Raw genomic sequence first — 15,913 nt, 5'->3', positions numbered from 1 at the left:
TTGGGTACAGAGATGAGGTAGTAATTCAAAAATCATGTTAAACACTATTATTGCACACAGAGTCCATGCAACTTATTATGTGGCTTGTTAAGCAAATGTTTACTCCTGAACTTATTTAGGCTTGCCATAACAAAGGGGTTGAATACTTAGTGACTCAAGACATTTCAACTTTTCATTTGTTATTAATTTGTAAAAAATTTGAAAAACATAATTCCACTTTGACATTATGAGGTATTGTGTGTAGGCCAGTGACACAAAATCTCAATTTAATAAATTTTAAATTCAGGCTGTAACACAACAAAATGTGGAAAAAGTCAGGGGTGTGAATACTTTCTGAAGGCACTGTATGTGCAACAAGTCATCTCTCGCTCTCTCTCTCTCTCTCTCTCTGAACAGTAATTCTTCCCTCAGATTATGCATGTATGAACTAGACATTGAAGCATCCAGCCCAAAGTGAGAGGTTTAAAAAATACTTTCTTAGTCACCAAAGTACCATGTCTTTAAACATTTGGTTTCCAGGGGGGCAGTGCGGGCCATGAGGAAGGCCAAAAAGTGTCTCACTCCCTGGGTCAGAAAGCTCATAATTAGCTGGGTCATCGCAAGCACCAGCACCAGTGTAGATACTACCATGACCTGGTAGTATATGAGGAGCTGTAGGTCACGGGGGCATTTGCCAAAGTTGTAGGAGAAAGCAGTTTAGGGACAGGGACTGCACGTCAAACTAATTGCCAAATGTATCCAAAGAGATGAATTAATGAATTATCTGAATTAATGAATACAATGAGGAGCAGGTTACAACATTCTGGAACACGTGATGTTATAATCAGATTATTCTATTACATCATGTTGGGTCCATATCTTGTGTATGTTTGACAGTGAACAGTAAACCCAATTCACTTTTACAAAGCACAGCTAGCCAACTAGTAGTTTGACTTGTAATTTGTACTGCCTACTTTTGAAAGACGATTTCTTTAATCAAAATGGCACAGCTCTCCCAGAAGGGTGGGCTGTGCAACATGAAGATGTTATTGTTGGCTGTTATTTTCTGTCTCCTTTCGCCTGTTGCTGCAAATGTGTTGGTGTCTTCAGAGCACAAGACTTTGATGCCAGTGAAGGACCACCCTATTCTGAACAACCCTGATGCTACAAAAGAACAAGTTGATAGTTTACGGGTGAAAGACTATTCTTCTCCAGGTAATGTGGGCCAGTTGACAAAAGGATATTCCTCAAAAAATGTCAAAGACCCCCCGGACTTTGTAGAGCCCCTGATTTCTGTTCCAGAGCACAAGCCGTTGATGCCAGTGAAGGACCACTCTGTTCAGAACAACCCTGATGCTACAAAAGAGACCAATTTTAAGTCATTGCTGGAACAACTTGAGAGTTTACGGGTGAAAGACGATTCTTCTCCAGGTAACGTGGGCCAGTTGACAAGGATATTCCTCAAAAAATTCTAAAGAGCCCTCGGAGCTTGTAGAGCCCCTGATTTCTGTTCCAGAGCACAGGCCTTTGATGCCAGTGAAGGACCACCCTGTTCAGGACATCCTCAATGTTGCAAAATGGACCAAAATGGCGCAAGTGGACCAGATGCTGGAACAACTTTAGAGGATGAAAGATGATACTTTCCCAGGTAAAGCTAAAGTCCCACAGATGATTGTGGAGAAACGTATTCCTTATCTACAGGCTTACAAGCAAAAAGCATTGCAAGGTGACAACAACGTCTTCAAAGAAAATCTTCAGGCTCCAGCTCCAAAAGCTCAGAAGAGCACCCTGAAGATCAAACCCAGAGTCAACATATTGACTGACCCTTCTTACTCCGAGCCACTTGTGAAGGTGAACCTGATTTTGGGGCTCGTTTTCTATGGCTTCATCGTAATAGTGGTTCTCTATGATGCTGTGAGAATCTCCAAGGAGGCTAGAAGGCGATCTGATGCTATTGCCACTGCCAGGTTGAAGAAAAGGGAACCAGCCACCGATGAACCACAGACACTGGCATCCAGAGTTCGGGAGAGCATCTCTTCACGGTTTGGTTTGAAACAAGCATCATCCACACCACAGTGTGCAAAAGAGTTGCAGAAGTCAAAGGAGTTCATCTCCACTAAGGACAAATCTGAGTCGGAAAAGAGACCTGGAAAGAGTGCTGTCAGCCTGAGAGAGTGTGAGCCGCCTCTGCCTAGCATCCCAGATAACTTCCTTGTGCCTGACTCTGAACCTGCCATCCAGGTGGCATTGAACCCATTAGACACCAAGCTAGCCAAAGTTGTATCTGACAATGCTGAGGCATCCAACTACGAGGCAACCGAGAAGCCCTGCTACACACAGTCTGGGCTCACTGAGGTTTGCGTCAATTAAGACTGAGGACTACTTCTTAAACCAAGTGATATTGAATAAAAGCTGCAGATATTACATCTCCAAATGAGATCACATGGAGACTGCCACCTTTGAAGACTTCCATTTTCTGTTTGTAATTTTAATTTCTTTAGAATAGTAATAAAAATATATTGCATTTAAAACATATGTTTCAAGTTATTTTTGGGGTATTTTGATTTGTTGTTGTACTGTTGTGTTGTAAATGCAATAGGCAACATTATTTAATTGATAAAATAATATATTTTTCAGAGAAAAAAAATAGTTAAACATTAAAGAGATTCTTCTGTACTTTTGTATACTTTTTTGCCAGTAGTTCTGAAAGTAGCACTCACGAGCCAAAAGTGTTCCCCGAAAATTGCGTACTACGTCACATATGTGCAGATACAGTGCCTTCAGAATGTATTCATACCCCTTGACTTAATCCACATTTTGTTGTGTTACAGCCTGAATTCAAAATGGATTAAATAGATTTTTTCTCACCCATCTACACAACATACAGAAATATCTAATTTGCATAAGTATTCACACCCCTGAGTCAATACATGTTATAATCACCTTTGGCAGCAATTACAGGTGTGAGTCTTTCTAGGTAAGCCTCTAAGAGCTTTGCACACCTCGATTGTACGATATTTGCACATTATTATTTTAAAAAATCTTCAAGCTCTGTCAAATTGATTGTTGATCATTGCTAGACAACCATTTAAGTCTTGCCATATTTCTTATTTTATTTGTTAAAAAAATTACCCCCTTTTTCTCCCCAATTTCGTGATATCCAATTGCGATCCAATTACAATCTTGTCTCATTGCTGCAACTCCCCAACGGGCTCGGGAGAGGCGACGGTCGAGTAATGTGTCCTCCGAAACGTGACCCACCAAACCGCGCTCCTTAACACCCGCCCATTTAACCCGGAAGCCAGCCGCACCAATGTGTCGGAGGAAACACCGTTCCTTGCCATAGGTTTTCAAGCAGATTTAAGTCAAAACTGTAACTCGGCCACTCAGGAACATTCACTGTCTTCTTGGTAAGAAACTCCAGTGTAGATTTGGCTTTGTGTTGTAGGTTATTGTCCTGCTGAAAGGTGAATTAATCTCCCAGTGTCTGGTGGAAAGCAGACTGAACCAGGTTTTTGTCTAGGATCTTGCCTGTGCTTAGCTCCATTCCCTTTCTTTTTTATCCTGCAAAACTCCCCAGTCCTTAACGATTACAAGCATACACATAACATGATGCAGCCACCACTATGCTTGAAAATATGAAGAGTGGTACTCAGTAATTTGTTGTATTGGATTTCCCCCAAATATAACGCTTCACTATGTTTGAAAATATGAAGAGTGGTACTCAGTAATTTGTTGTATTGGATTTCCCCCAAATATAACGCTTTGTATTCAGGACAAAAAGTGAATTGCTTTGCCACATTTTTTGCAGTATTACTTTAGTGCCTTGTTGCAAACAGGGTGTATGTTTTGGAATATTTTTTATTCTGTACAGGCTTCCTTCTTTTCAATCTGTCAATTAGGTTAGTATTGTGGAGCAACTACAATGTTGTTGATCCATCCTCCATCACAGCCATTAAACTCTGTAACTGTTTTTAAGTCACCATTGGCCTCATGGTGAAATCCCTGAGCGGTTTCCTTCCTCTCCAGCAACTGAGTTAGGAAGGACGCCTGTATCTTTGTAGTGACTGGGTGTATTGATACACCATCCAAAGTGTCATTGATAACTTCACCACGCTCAAAAGGATATTCAATGTCTGCTTTTTCAATTTTTACCCATCTACCAATAGGTGCCCTTCTTTGCGAGGCATTGGAAAACCTCCCTGGTCTTTGTGGTTGAATCTGTGTTTGAAATTCACTGCTCGACTGAGGTACCTTACTGATAATTGTATGTGTTGGGTACAGAGATGAGGTAGTAATTCAAAAATCATGTTAAACACTATTATTGCACACAGAGTCCATGCAACTTATTATGTGGCTTGTTAAGCAAATGTTTACTCCTGAACTTATTTAGGCTTGCCATAACAAAGGGGTTGAATACTTAGTGACTCAAGACATTTCAACTTTTCATTTGTTATTAATTTGTAAAAAATTTGAAAAACATAATTCCACTTTGACATTATGAGGTATTGTGTGTAGGCCAGTGACACAAAATCTCAATTTAATAAATTTTAAATTCAGGCTGTAACACAACAAAATGTGGAAAAAGTCAGGGGTGTGAATACTTTCTGAAGGCACTGTATGTGCAACAAGTCATCTCTCGCTCTCTCTCTCTCTCTCTCTCTGAACAGTAATTATTCCCTCAGATTATGCATGTATGAACTAGACATTGAAGCATCCAGCCCAAAGTGAGAGGTTTAAAAAATACTTTCTTAGTCACCAAAGTACCATGTCTTTAAACATTTGGTTTCCAGGGGGGCAGTGCGGGCCATGAGGAAGGCCAAAAAGTGTCTCACTCCCTGGGTCAGAAAGCTCATAATTAGCTGGGTCATCGCAAGCACCAGCACCAGTGTAGATACTACCATGACCTGGTAGTATATGAGGAGCTGTAGGTCACGGGGGCATTTGCCAAAGTCGTAGGAGAAAGCAGTTTAGGGACAGGGACTGCACGTCAAACTAATTGCCAAATGTATCCAAAGAGATGAATTAATGAATTATCTGAATTAATGAATACAATGAGGAGCAGGTTACAACATTCTGGAACACGTGATGTTATAATCAGATTCTTCTATTACATCATGTTGGGTCCATATCTTGTGTATGTTTGACAGTGAACAGTAAACCCAATTCACTTTTACAAAGCACAGCTAGCCAACTAGTAGTTTGACTTGTAATTTGTACTGCCTACTTTTGAAAGACGATTTCTTTAATCAAAATGGCACAGCTCTCCCAGAAGGGTGGGCTGTGCAACATGAAGATGTTATTGTTGGCTGTTATTTTCTGTCTCCTTTCGCCTGTTGCTGCAAATGTGTTGGTGTCTTCAGAGCACAAGACTTTGATGCCAGTGAAGGACCACCCTATTCTGAACAACCCTGAAGCTACAAAAGAACAAGTTGATAGTTTACGGGTGAAAGACTATTCTTCTCCAGGTAATGTGGGCCAGTTGACAAAAGGATATTCCTCAAAAAATGTCAAAGACCCCCCGGACTTTGTAGAGCCCCTGATTTCTGTTCCAGAGCACAAGCCGTTGATGCCAGTGAAGGACCACTCTGTTCAGAACAACCCTGATGCTACAAAAGAGACCAATTTTAAGTCATTGCTGGAACAACTTGAGAGTTTACGGGTGAAAGACGATTCTTCTCCAGGTAACGTGGGCCAGTTGACAAAAGGATATTCCTCAAAAAATTCTAAAGAGCCCTCGGAGCTTGTAGAGCCCCTGATTTCTGTTCCAGAGCACAGGCCTTTGATGCCAGTGAAGGACCACCCTGTTCAGGACATCCTCAATGTTGCAAAATGGACCAAAATGGCGCAAGTGGACCAGATGCTGGAACAACTTCAGAGGATGAAAGATGATACTTTCCCAGGTAAAGCTAAAGTCCCACAGATGATTGTGGAGAAACGTATTCCTTATCTACAGGCTTACAAGCAAAAAGCATTGCAAGGTGACAACAACGTCTTCAAAGAAAATCTTCAGGCTCCAGCTCCAAAAGCTCAGAAGAGCACCCTGAAGATCAAACCCAGAGTCAACATATTGACTGACCCTTCTTACTCCGAGCCACTTGTGAAGGTGAACCTGATTTTGGGGCTCGTTTTCTATGGCTTCATCGTAATAGTGGTTCTCTATGATGCTGTGAGAATCTCCAAGGAGGCTAGAAGGCGATCTGATGCTATTGCCACTGCCAGGTTGAAGAAAAGGGAACCAGCCACCGATGAACCACAGACACTGGCATCCAGAGTTCGGGAGAGCATCTCTTCACGGTTTGGTTTGAAACAAGCATCATCCACACCACAGTGTGCAAAAGAGTTGCAGAAGTCAAAGGAGTTCATCTCCACTAAGGACAAATCTGAGTCGGAAAAGAGACCTGGAAAGAGTGCTGTCAGCCTGAGAGAGTGTGAGCCGCCTCTGCCTAGCATCCCAGATAACTTCCTTGTGCCTGACTCTGAGCCTGCCATCCAGGTGGCATTGAACCCATTCGACACCAAGCTAGCCAAAGTTGTATCTGACAATGCTGAGGCATCCAACTACGAGGCAACCGAGAAGCCCTGCTACACACAGTCTGGGCTCACTGAGGTTTGCGTCAATTAAGACTGAGGACTACTTCTTAAACCAAGTGATATTGAATAAAAGCTGCAGATATTACATCTCCAAATGAGATCACATGGAGACTGCCACCTTTGAAGACTTCCATTTTCTGTTTGTAATTTAATTTCTTTAGAATAGTAATAAAAATATATTGCATTTAAAACATATGTTTCAAGTTATTTTTGGGGTATTTTGATTTGTTGTTGTACTGTTGTGTTGTAAATGCAATAGGCAACATTATTTAATTGATAAAATAATATATTTTTCAGAGAAAAAAAATAGTTAAACATTAAAGAGATTCTTCTGTACTTTTGTATACTTTTTTGCCAGTAGTTCTGAAAGTAGCACTCACGAGCCAAAAGTGTTCCCCGAGAATTGCGTACTACGTCACATATGTGCAGATACAGTGCCTTCAGAATGTATTCATACCCCTTGACTTAATCCACATTTTGTTGTGTTACAGCCTGAATTCAAAATGGATTAAATAGATTTTTTCTCACCCATCTACACAACATACAGAAATATCTAATTTGCATAAGTATTCACACCCCTGAGTCAATACATGTTATAATCACCTTTGGCAGCAATTACAGGTGTGAGTCTTTCTAGGTAAGCCTCTAAGAGCTTTGCACACCTCGATTGTACGATATTTGCACATTATTATTTAAAAAAATCTTCAAGCTCTGTCAAATTGATTGTTGATCATTGCTAGACAACCATTTAAGTCTTGCCATATTTCTTATTTTATTTGTTAAAAAAATTACCCCCTTTTTCTCCCCAATTTCGTGATATCCAATTGCGATCCAATTACAATCTTGTCTCATTGCTGCAACTCCCCAACGGGCTCGGGAGAGGCGACGGTCGAGTAATGTGTCCTCCGAAACGTGACCCACCAAACCGCGCTCCTTAACACCCGCCCACTTAACCCGGAAGCCAGCCGCACCAATGTGTTGGAGGAAACACCGTTCCTTGCCATAGGTTTTCAAGCAGATTTAAGTCAAAACTGTAACTCGGCCACTCAGGAACATTCACTGTCTTCTTGGTAAGAAACTCCAGTGTAGATTTGGCTTTGTGTTGTAGGTTATTGTCCTGCTGAAAGGTGAATTAATCTCCCAGTGTCTGGTGGAAAGCAGACTGAACCAGGTTTTTGTCTAGGATCTTGCCTGTGCTTAGCTCCATTCCCTTTCTTTTTTATCCTGCAAAACTCCCCAGTCCTTAACGATTACAAGCATACACATAACATGATGCAGCCACCACTATGCTTGAAAATATGAAGAGTGGTACTCAGTAATTTGTTGTATTGGATTTCCCCCAAATATAACGCTTCACTATGCTTGAAAATATGAAGAGTGGTACTCAGTAATTTGTTGTATTAGATTTCCCCCAAATATAACGCTTTGTATTCAGGACAAAAAGTGAATTGCTTTGCCACATTTTTTGCAGTATTACTTTAGTGCCTTGTTGCAAACAGGATGTATGTTTTGGAATATTTTTTATTCTGTACAGGCTTCCTTCTTTTCAATCTGTCAATTAGGTTAGTATTGTGGAGTAACTACAATGTTGTTGATCCATCCTCCATCACAGCCATTAAACTCTGTAACTGTTTTTAAGTCACCATTGGCCTCATGGTGAAATCCCTGAGCGGTTTCCTTCCTCTCCAGCAACTGAGTTAGGAAGGACGCCTGTATCTTTGTAGTGACTGGGTGTATTGATACACCATCCAAAGTGTCATTGATAACTTCACCACGCTCAAAAGGATATTCAATGTCTGCTTTTTCAATTTTTACCCATCTACCAATAGGTGCCATTCTTTGTGAGGCATTGGAAAACCTCCCTGGTCTTTGTGGTTGAATCTGTGTTTGAAATTCACTGCTCGACTGAGGTACCTTACTGATAATTGTATGTGTTGGGTACAGAGATGAGGTAGTAATTCAAAAATCATGTTAAACACTATTATTGCACACAGAGTCCATGCAACTTATTATGTGGCTTGTTAAGCAAACGTTTACTCCTGAACTTATTTAGGCTTGCCATAACAAAGGGGTTGAATACTTAGTGACTCAAGACATTTCAACTTTTCATTTGTTATTAATTTGTAAAAAATTTGAAAAACATAATTCCACTTTGACATTATGAGGTATTGTGTGTAGGCCAGTGACACAAAATCTCAATTTAATAAATTTTAAATTCAGTCTGTAACACAACAAAATGTGGCAAAAGTCAGGGGTGTGAATACTTTCTGAAGGCACTGTATGTGCAACAAGTCATCTCTCGCTCTCTCTCTCTCTCTGAACAGTAATTCTTCCCTCAGATTATGCATGTATGAACTAGACATTGAAGCATCCAGCCCAAAGTGAGAGGTTTAAAAAATACTTTCTTAGTCACCAAAGTACCATGTCTTTAAACATTTGGTTTCCAGGGGGGCAGTGCGGGCCATGAGGAAGGCCAAAAAGTGTCTCACTCCCTGGGTCAGAAAGCTCATAAATAGCTGGGTCATCGCAAGCACCAGCACCAGTGTAGATACTACCATGACCTGGTAGTATATGAGGAGCTGTAGGTCACGGGGGCATTTGCCAAAGTCGTAGGAGAAAGCAGTTTAGGGACAGGGACTGCACGTCAAACTAATTGCCAAATGTATCCAAAGAGATGAATTAATGAATTATCTGAATTAATGAATACAATGAGGAGCAGGTTACAACATTCTGGAACACGTGATGTTATAATCAGATTATTCTATTACATCATGTTGGGTCCATATCTTGTGTATGTTTGACAGTGAACAGTAAACCCAATTCACTTTTACAAAGCACAGCTAGCCAACTAGTAGTTTGACTTGTAATTTGTACTGCCTACTTTTGAAAGACGATTTCTTTAATCAAAATGGCACAGCTCTCCCAGAAGGGTGGGCTGTGCAATATGAGGATGTTATTGTTGGCTGTTATTTTCTGTCTCCTTTCGCCTGTTGCTGCAAATGTGTTGGTGTCTTCAGAGCACAAGACTTTGATGCCAGTGAAGGACCACCCTATTCTGAACAACCCTGATGCTACAAAAGAACAAGTTGATAGTTTACGGGTGAAAGACTATTCTTCTCCAGGTAATGTGGGCCAGTTGACAAAAGGATATTCCTCAAAAAATGTCAAAGACCCCCCAGACTTTGTAGAGCCCCTGATTTCTGTTCCAGAGCACAAGCCGTTGATGCCAGTGAAGGACCACTCTGTTCAGAACAACCCTGATGCTACAAAAGAGACCAATTTTAAGTCATTGCTGGAACAACTTGAGAGTTTACGGGTGAAAGACGATTCTTCTCCAGGTAACGTGGGCCAGTTGACAAAAGGATATTCCTCAAAAAATTCTAAAGAGCCCTCGGAGCTTGTAGAGCCCCTGATTTCTGTTCCAGAGCACAGGCCTTTGATGCCAGTGAAGGACCACCCTGTTCAGGACATCCCCAATGTTGCAAAATGGACCAAAATGGCGCAAGTGGACCAGATGCTGGAACAACTTCAGAGGATGAAAGATGATACTTTCCCAGGTAAAGCTAAAGTCCCACAGATGATTGTGGAGAAACTTATTCCTTATCTACAGGCTTACAAGCAAAAAGCATTGCAAGGTGACAACAACGTCTTCAAAGAAAATCTTCAGGCTCCAGCTCCAAAAGCTCAGAAGAGCACCCTGAAGATCAAACCCAGAGTCAACATATTGACTGACCCTTCTTACTCCGAGCCACTTGTGAAGGTGAACCTGATTTTGGGGCTTGTTTTCTATGGCTTCATCGTAATAGTGGTTCTCTATGATGCTGTGAGAATCTCCAAGGAGGCTAGAAGGCGATCTGATGCTATTGCCACTGCCAGGTTGAAGAAAAGGGAACCAGCCACCGATGAACCACAGACACTGGCATCCAGAGTTCGGGAGAGCATCTCTTCACGGTTTGGTTTGAAACAAGCATCATCCACACCACAGTGTGCCCCCATTTCTGACGATTCTGCAAAAGAGTTGCAGAAGTCAAAGGAGTTCATCTCCACTAAGGACAAATCTGAGTCGGAAAAGAGACCTGGAAAGAGTGCTGTCAGCCTGAGAGAGTGTGAGCCGCCTCTGCCTAGCATCCCAGATAACTTCCTTGTGCCTGACTCTGAGCCTGCCATCCAGGTGGCATTGAACCCATTCGACACCAAGCTAGCCAAAGTTGTATCTGACAATGCTGAGGCATCCAACTACGAGGCAACCGAGAAGCCCTGCTACACACAGTCTGGGCTCACTGAGGTTTGCGTCAATTAAGACTGAGGACTACTTCTTAAACCAAGTGATATTGAATAAAAGCTGCAGATATTACATCTCCAAATGAGATCACATGGAGACTGCCACCTTTGAAGACTTCCATTTTCTGTTTGTAATTTAATTTCTTTAGAATAGTAATACAAATATATTGCATTTAAAACATATGTTTCAAGTAATTTTTGGGGTATTTTGATTTGTTGTTGTACTGTTGTGTTGTAAATGCAATAGGCAACATTATTTACTAAACACTAACCTTCCCCCCCCATATCACATTAACCTCTACGGGATCAGTGTCCCGTTTACGGGACGGTTGAGTTAACGTGCGCTAATGTGATTAGCATGACTGTTGTAAGTAACAGCAAACTTTCCAGGACATAGACACGTCTTATATGGGCAGAAAGCTTAAATTCTTGTTAATCTAACTGCACTGTCCAATTTACAGTAGCTATTACAGGGAAAAAATACCATGCTATTGTTTGAGGAGAGTGCACAACAACAAAAAACGTATCACGACAACTGGTTTGATACAGTGGGGGAAAAAAGTATTTAGTCAGCCACCAATTGTGCAAGTTCTCCCACTTAAAAAGATGAGAGAGGCCTGTAATTTTCATCATAGGTACACGTCAACTATGACAGACAAAATGAGAAAAAAAATCCAGAAAATCACATTGTAGGATTTTTAATTAATGTATTTGCAAATTATGGTGGAAAATAAGTATTTGGTCAATAACAAAAGTTTCTCAATACTTTGTTATATACCCTTTGTTGGCAATGACACAGGTCAAACGTTTTCTGTAAGTCTTCACAAGGTTTTCACACACTGTTGCTGGTATTTTGGCCCATTCCTCCATGCAGATCTCCTCTAGAGCAGTGATGTTTTGGGGCTGTCACTGGGCAACACGGACTTTCAACTCCCTCCAAAGATTTTCTATGGGGTTGAGATCTGGAGACTGGCTAGGCCACTCCAGGACCTTGAAATGCTTCTTACGAAGCCTCTCCTTCGTTGCCCGGGCGGTGTGTTTGGGATCATTGTCATGCTGAAAGACCCAGCCACGTTTCATCTTCAATGCCCTTGCTGATGGAAGGAGGTTTTCACTCAAAATCTCACGATACATGGCCCCATTCATTCTTTCCTTTACACGGATCAGTCGTCCTGGTCCCTTTGCAGAAAAACAGCCCCAAAGCATGATGTTTCCACCCCCATGCTTCACAGTAGGTATGGTGTTCTTTGGATGCAACTCAGCATTCTTTGTCCTCCAAACACGACGAGTTGAGTTTTTACCAAAAAGTTATATTTTGGTTTCATCTGACCATATGACATTCTCCCAATCCTCTTCTGGATCATCCAAATGCACTCTAGCAAACTTCAGACGGGCCTGGACATGTACTGGCTTAAGCAGGGGGACACGTCTGGCACTGCAAGGATTTGAGTCCCAGGCGGCGTAGTGTGTTACTGATGGTAGGCTTTGTTACTTTGGTCCCAGCTCTCTGCAGGTCATTCACTAGGTCCCCCCGTGTGGTTCTGGGATTTTTGCTCACCGTTCTTGTGATCATTTTGACCCCACGGGGTGAGATCTTGCGTGGAGCCCCAGATCGAGGGAGATTATCAGTGGTCTTGTATGTCTTCCATTTCCTAATAATTGCTCCCACAGTTGATTTCTTCAAACCAAGCTGCTTACCTGTTGCAGATTCAGTCTTCCCAGCCTGGTGCAGGTCTACAATTTTGTTTCTGGTGTCCTTTGACAGCTCTTTGGTCTTGGCCATAGTGGAGTTTGGAGTGTGACTGTTTGAGGTTGTGGACAGGTGTCTTTTATACTGATAACAAGTTCAAACAGGTGCCATAAATACAGGTAACGAGTGGAGGACAGAGGAGCCTCTTAAAGAAGAAGTTACAGGTCTGTGAGAGCCAGAAATCTTGCTTGTTTGTAGGTGACCAAATACTTATTTTCCACCATAATTTGCAAATAAATTCATTAAAAATCCTACAATTTGATTTTCTGGAGAAAAAAAATCTCAATTTGTCTGTCATAGTTGACGTGTACCTATGATGAAAATTACAGGTCTCTCTCATCTTTTTAAGTTGGAGAACATGCACAATTGGTGGCTGACTAAATACTTTTTTCCCCCACTGTACATTCACCTCTGAAGGTAAATGATGTACTTACATTCAGTAATCTTGCTCTGATTTGTCATCCTAAGGGTCCCAGAGATAGAATGTAGCATAGTTTTGTTTGATAAAATCAATTTTTATATTCAAATGTAGTAACTGGGTTCTACAGTTTGAACCCCTGCTGTCTCTGGCTCCACACCCGTATTGCAATGCTTCACTGGATCAATCTAAAACGTTGCACACACTGCTGCCATCTAGTGGCCAAAATCTAAATTGTGCCTAAACTGCAATATATTGTGGCCTTTCTCTTGCATTTCAAAGATGATGGAACGAAAGAAATGATAGAAAATGCATGTTTTTTTTGTTTGTATTATCTTTTACCAGATCTAATGTGTTATATTCTCCTACATTAATTTCACATTTCCACAAACTTCAAAGTGTTTCCTTTCAAATGGTATCAAGAATATGCATATCCTTGCTTCAGGTCCTGAGCTACAGGCAGTTCGATTTGGGTATGTCATTTTAGGCGAAAATTGGAGAGAAAAAAAAAGGGTCCGATCCTTAAGAGGTTTATGATATTTAGAATGATCAATTATTTGTGTTTTTCACATTTATAAAGAGAATCTCTCCTGGACATAGCAGTTGTAAATGTATATGGCAGATCTATCAGGACAGATAGAAACCTTATTCAACAACCGTTTATTGGTGAATGACAGTACATAATAAGTTACAGTCCCCAAGGCACTTGAGCATAGTTTCATAATGTCCTCACTTTAAAATAACACCTAACAGTCTAATGGAAAGTGGGTTTGACAGTTGACAATAATTGGCAAACAAAATGCAGCAAAAAACATTAAAATCAGTGCACTAGTGCTCTTTCATACATTTGGCTATGTTCCAGGCCACCTACATTGCAGTCACGCACCAAATCTTACATATTCAATCACTGGTTAATTTGTCAAAAGCTGCTTGCTTTTCAGGCAGTCTGGAACACGGCCTTTGTGTCTCCATGACAATCCAGTCAAATCAAGTGCAATGTAATAACGTAGCCTCAAAACCAATAGAGAACATGATCATTAGAAGTACTAGGGTGAAGTTGCCCCTAGACGCTGACCCAAGGCCAGTTTTAGATTGTCCCCCCTAATGGTTAAGGTTGGGATTGGGGGAGAGGAGGCTGATCCTAGATCTGTGCCTACGGGTCAACTTCATCCTACTGTTTAGTTAATGGTGGAAGTGCTAAACTGGGTAAAGGTCTATTGTGTTCATTCGTTGATAAAGGGCATACTTAAAAGGGTTATTCATATCATCATGGCTATTAATATGGCATTGTAGGAAACCCAAACAGAGTGCACAGTCATCAACATTTCAGTCTCCTCGTCAAAGTAAATGTGCCGGAGTTGGCAAACAAGATCATTTTCATCCTTAGATAAAGTCATGAAGCAGAAACAAAAGCATAAAATAATGATTTCACCTCCAATAGTTTGTCAGTTATGCTATGCAGGGTGGACACTAGTTCCCCCTGACACTAGACAGACATCCAAAACGTTAAAGGGAGCTATAGTAGGAAGATGTATGTAGTGTAACACGACAACAAACCGAACATCCTTTACACAGTTACTGTCTCACGCTGCAGGGCCTGCCACCATAGACATAATCTATTTCATCCTATTTCTAGATCTCTCTCTCACTCTCTATCTCTCACTCACTCTCTCGGTCTCTCACACTCTCTCTCTCTCACACTCTCACACACGCTCTCTCTCTCTCACACTCTCACACACGCTCTCTCTCTCTCACACTCACTCTCTCTCTCTCTCACACTATCACACACTCTCACACTCTCTCTCTCTCTCACTCACTCACTCTCTCTCTCACACACTCTCTCTTACTCTCTGTCACACTCACTCAAGCAGTTGGACACTCCAATGTCAAGTCTTCAGGCTAATTTGCAAACGGAAGACTAGACAAGTGTACCAACAATAATTCATTAAATCTGGAATCTGTGGGAGCTTTTTAGCACGAAAACAGCTTGTTTCAAACCTTAGCGAAAGAAAGAGTCTGTAGCCTTGAACACTGGTAACAGGCCTGTAGCCTTGAACACTGGTAACAGGTGGTGGATATTTGCGCACAGTGCTTTAGTTAAACATATTCAGGGTGGCTGAGCAAGAGACTTATTAAGATATGATTTCTTCTCTATGGATCAAGCTTTAAATCAAACAGTAAACCTGCAAAATCACAAAATCAAAAGATTGGCAATATGGTTAACCTATTGATTAGTGAATGTTTTGATTTGTACGTGTGTGTGTGTGTGTGTGTGTGTGTCTATACGTCTGTTCTATGGATGTGTCCATGTGTATGTGTGTGTGGATTAGTGTGTGTGTCCAGGTGCGTGTCCATACGTCTCCTCTCCTTCCTCAGCTGTCCCACTCAGTGGAGGGCGTGTTGTCCTCTCCTCTCTCCTCATCTTCATCATCCGAGTCGGAGGAGACCCTCTTCATCCTCTGCATGGCGGCCTTGATGCTCTTCTGCAGATCTGTGTCTCTACTGTCCTGGGGCAGGGGCACTGCTGGAACCACCTGGAGGGGACGTCACAAAGCAGGGTCATCAAGTTAGCCAGTGGAATCGCTCCAGAGGGCTTCCCATAGTTTCACGTTTTTATTGTAACGTGCACTAGTACAGTGAAATTCCTTTCTTGCTAGCTCTATCCCAACAATGCAGTAATCAATATCAGTAGTAATAATATCGGTAGTATTATAAAACATTTATATAAAAAAGTCAAGTAGAACAAAAACACACAAAAAATAGAAATAAGAAGAACATAAGAAAGTATGTAGCTATATACAGGGACAGTTCCAGGGTCAGTAGCTATATACAGGGACAGTTCCAGGGTCAGTAGCTATATACAGGGACAGTTCCAGGGTCAGTAGCTATAT

The 15,913-nt window shown here is 41.4% G+C and overlaps 1 pseudogene across 1 annotated transcript in view; it reads right to left on the bottom strand.

Moving 5' to 3' along the window:
• Nucleotides 1-13,661: 13,661 nt before the first annotated feature.
• LOC311123709 (WASP homolog-associated protein with actin, membranes and microtubules-like) overlaps nt 13,662-15,913 on the bottom strand; it is a 7,247-nt pseudogene continuing 4,995 nt past the window's right edge. The window contains exon 6 of the transcript in view: nt 13,662-15,556. The product of the transcript in view is annotated as a WASP homolog-associated protein with actin, membranes and microtubules-like (transcript). The remainder of the gene's footprint in view (nt 15,557-15,913) is intronic.

Source organism: Coregonus lavaretus (assembly GCF_964263955.1).
Source record: "Coregonus lavaretus genome assembly, contig: HAP1_SCAFFOLD_2213, whole genome shotgun sequence".
NCBI lineage: Eukaryota > Metazoa > Chordata > Actinopteri > Salmoniformes > Salmonidae > Coregonus > Coregonus lavaretus.
The sequence above is the reverse complement of the archived record's forward strand: the minus strand, read 5'-3'. Positions and strand labels throughout refer to the sequence as shown.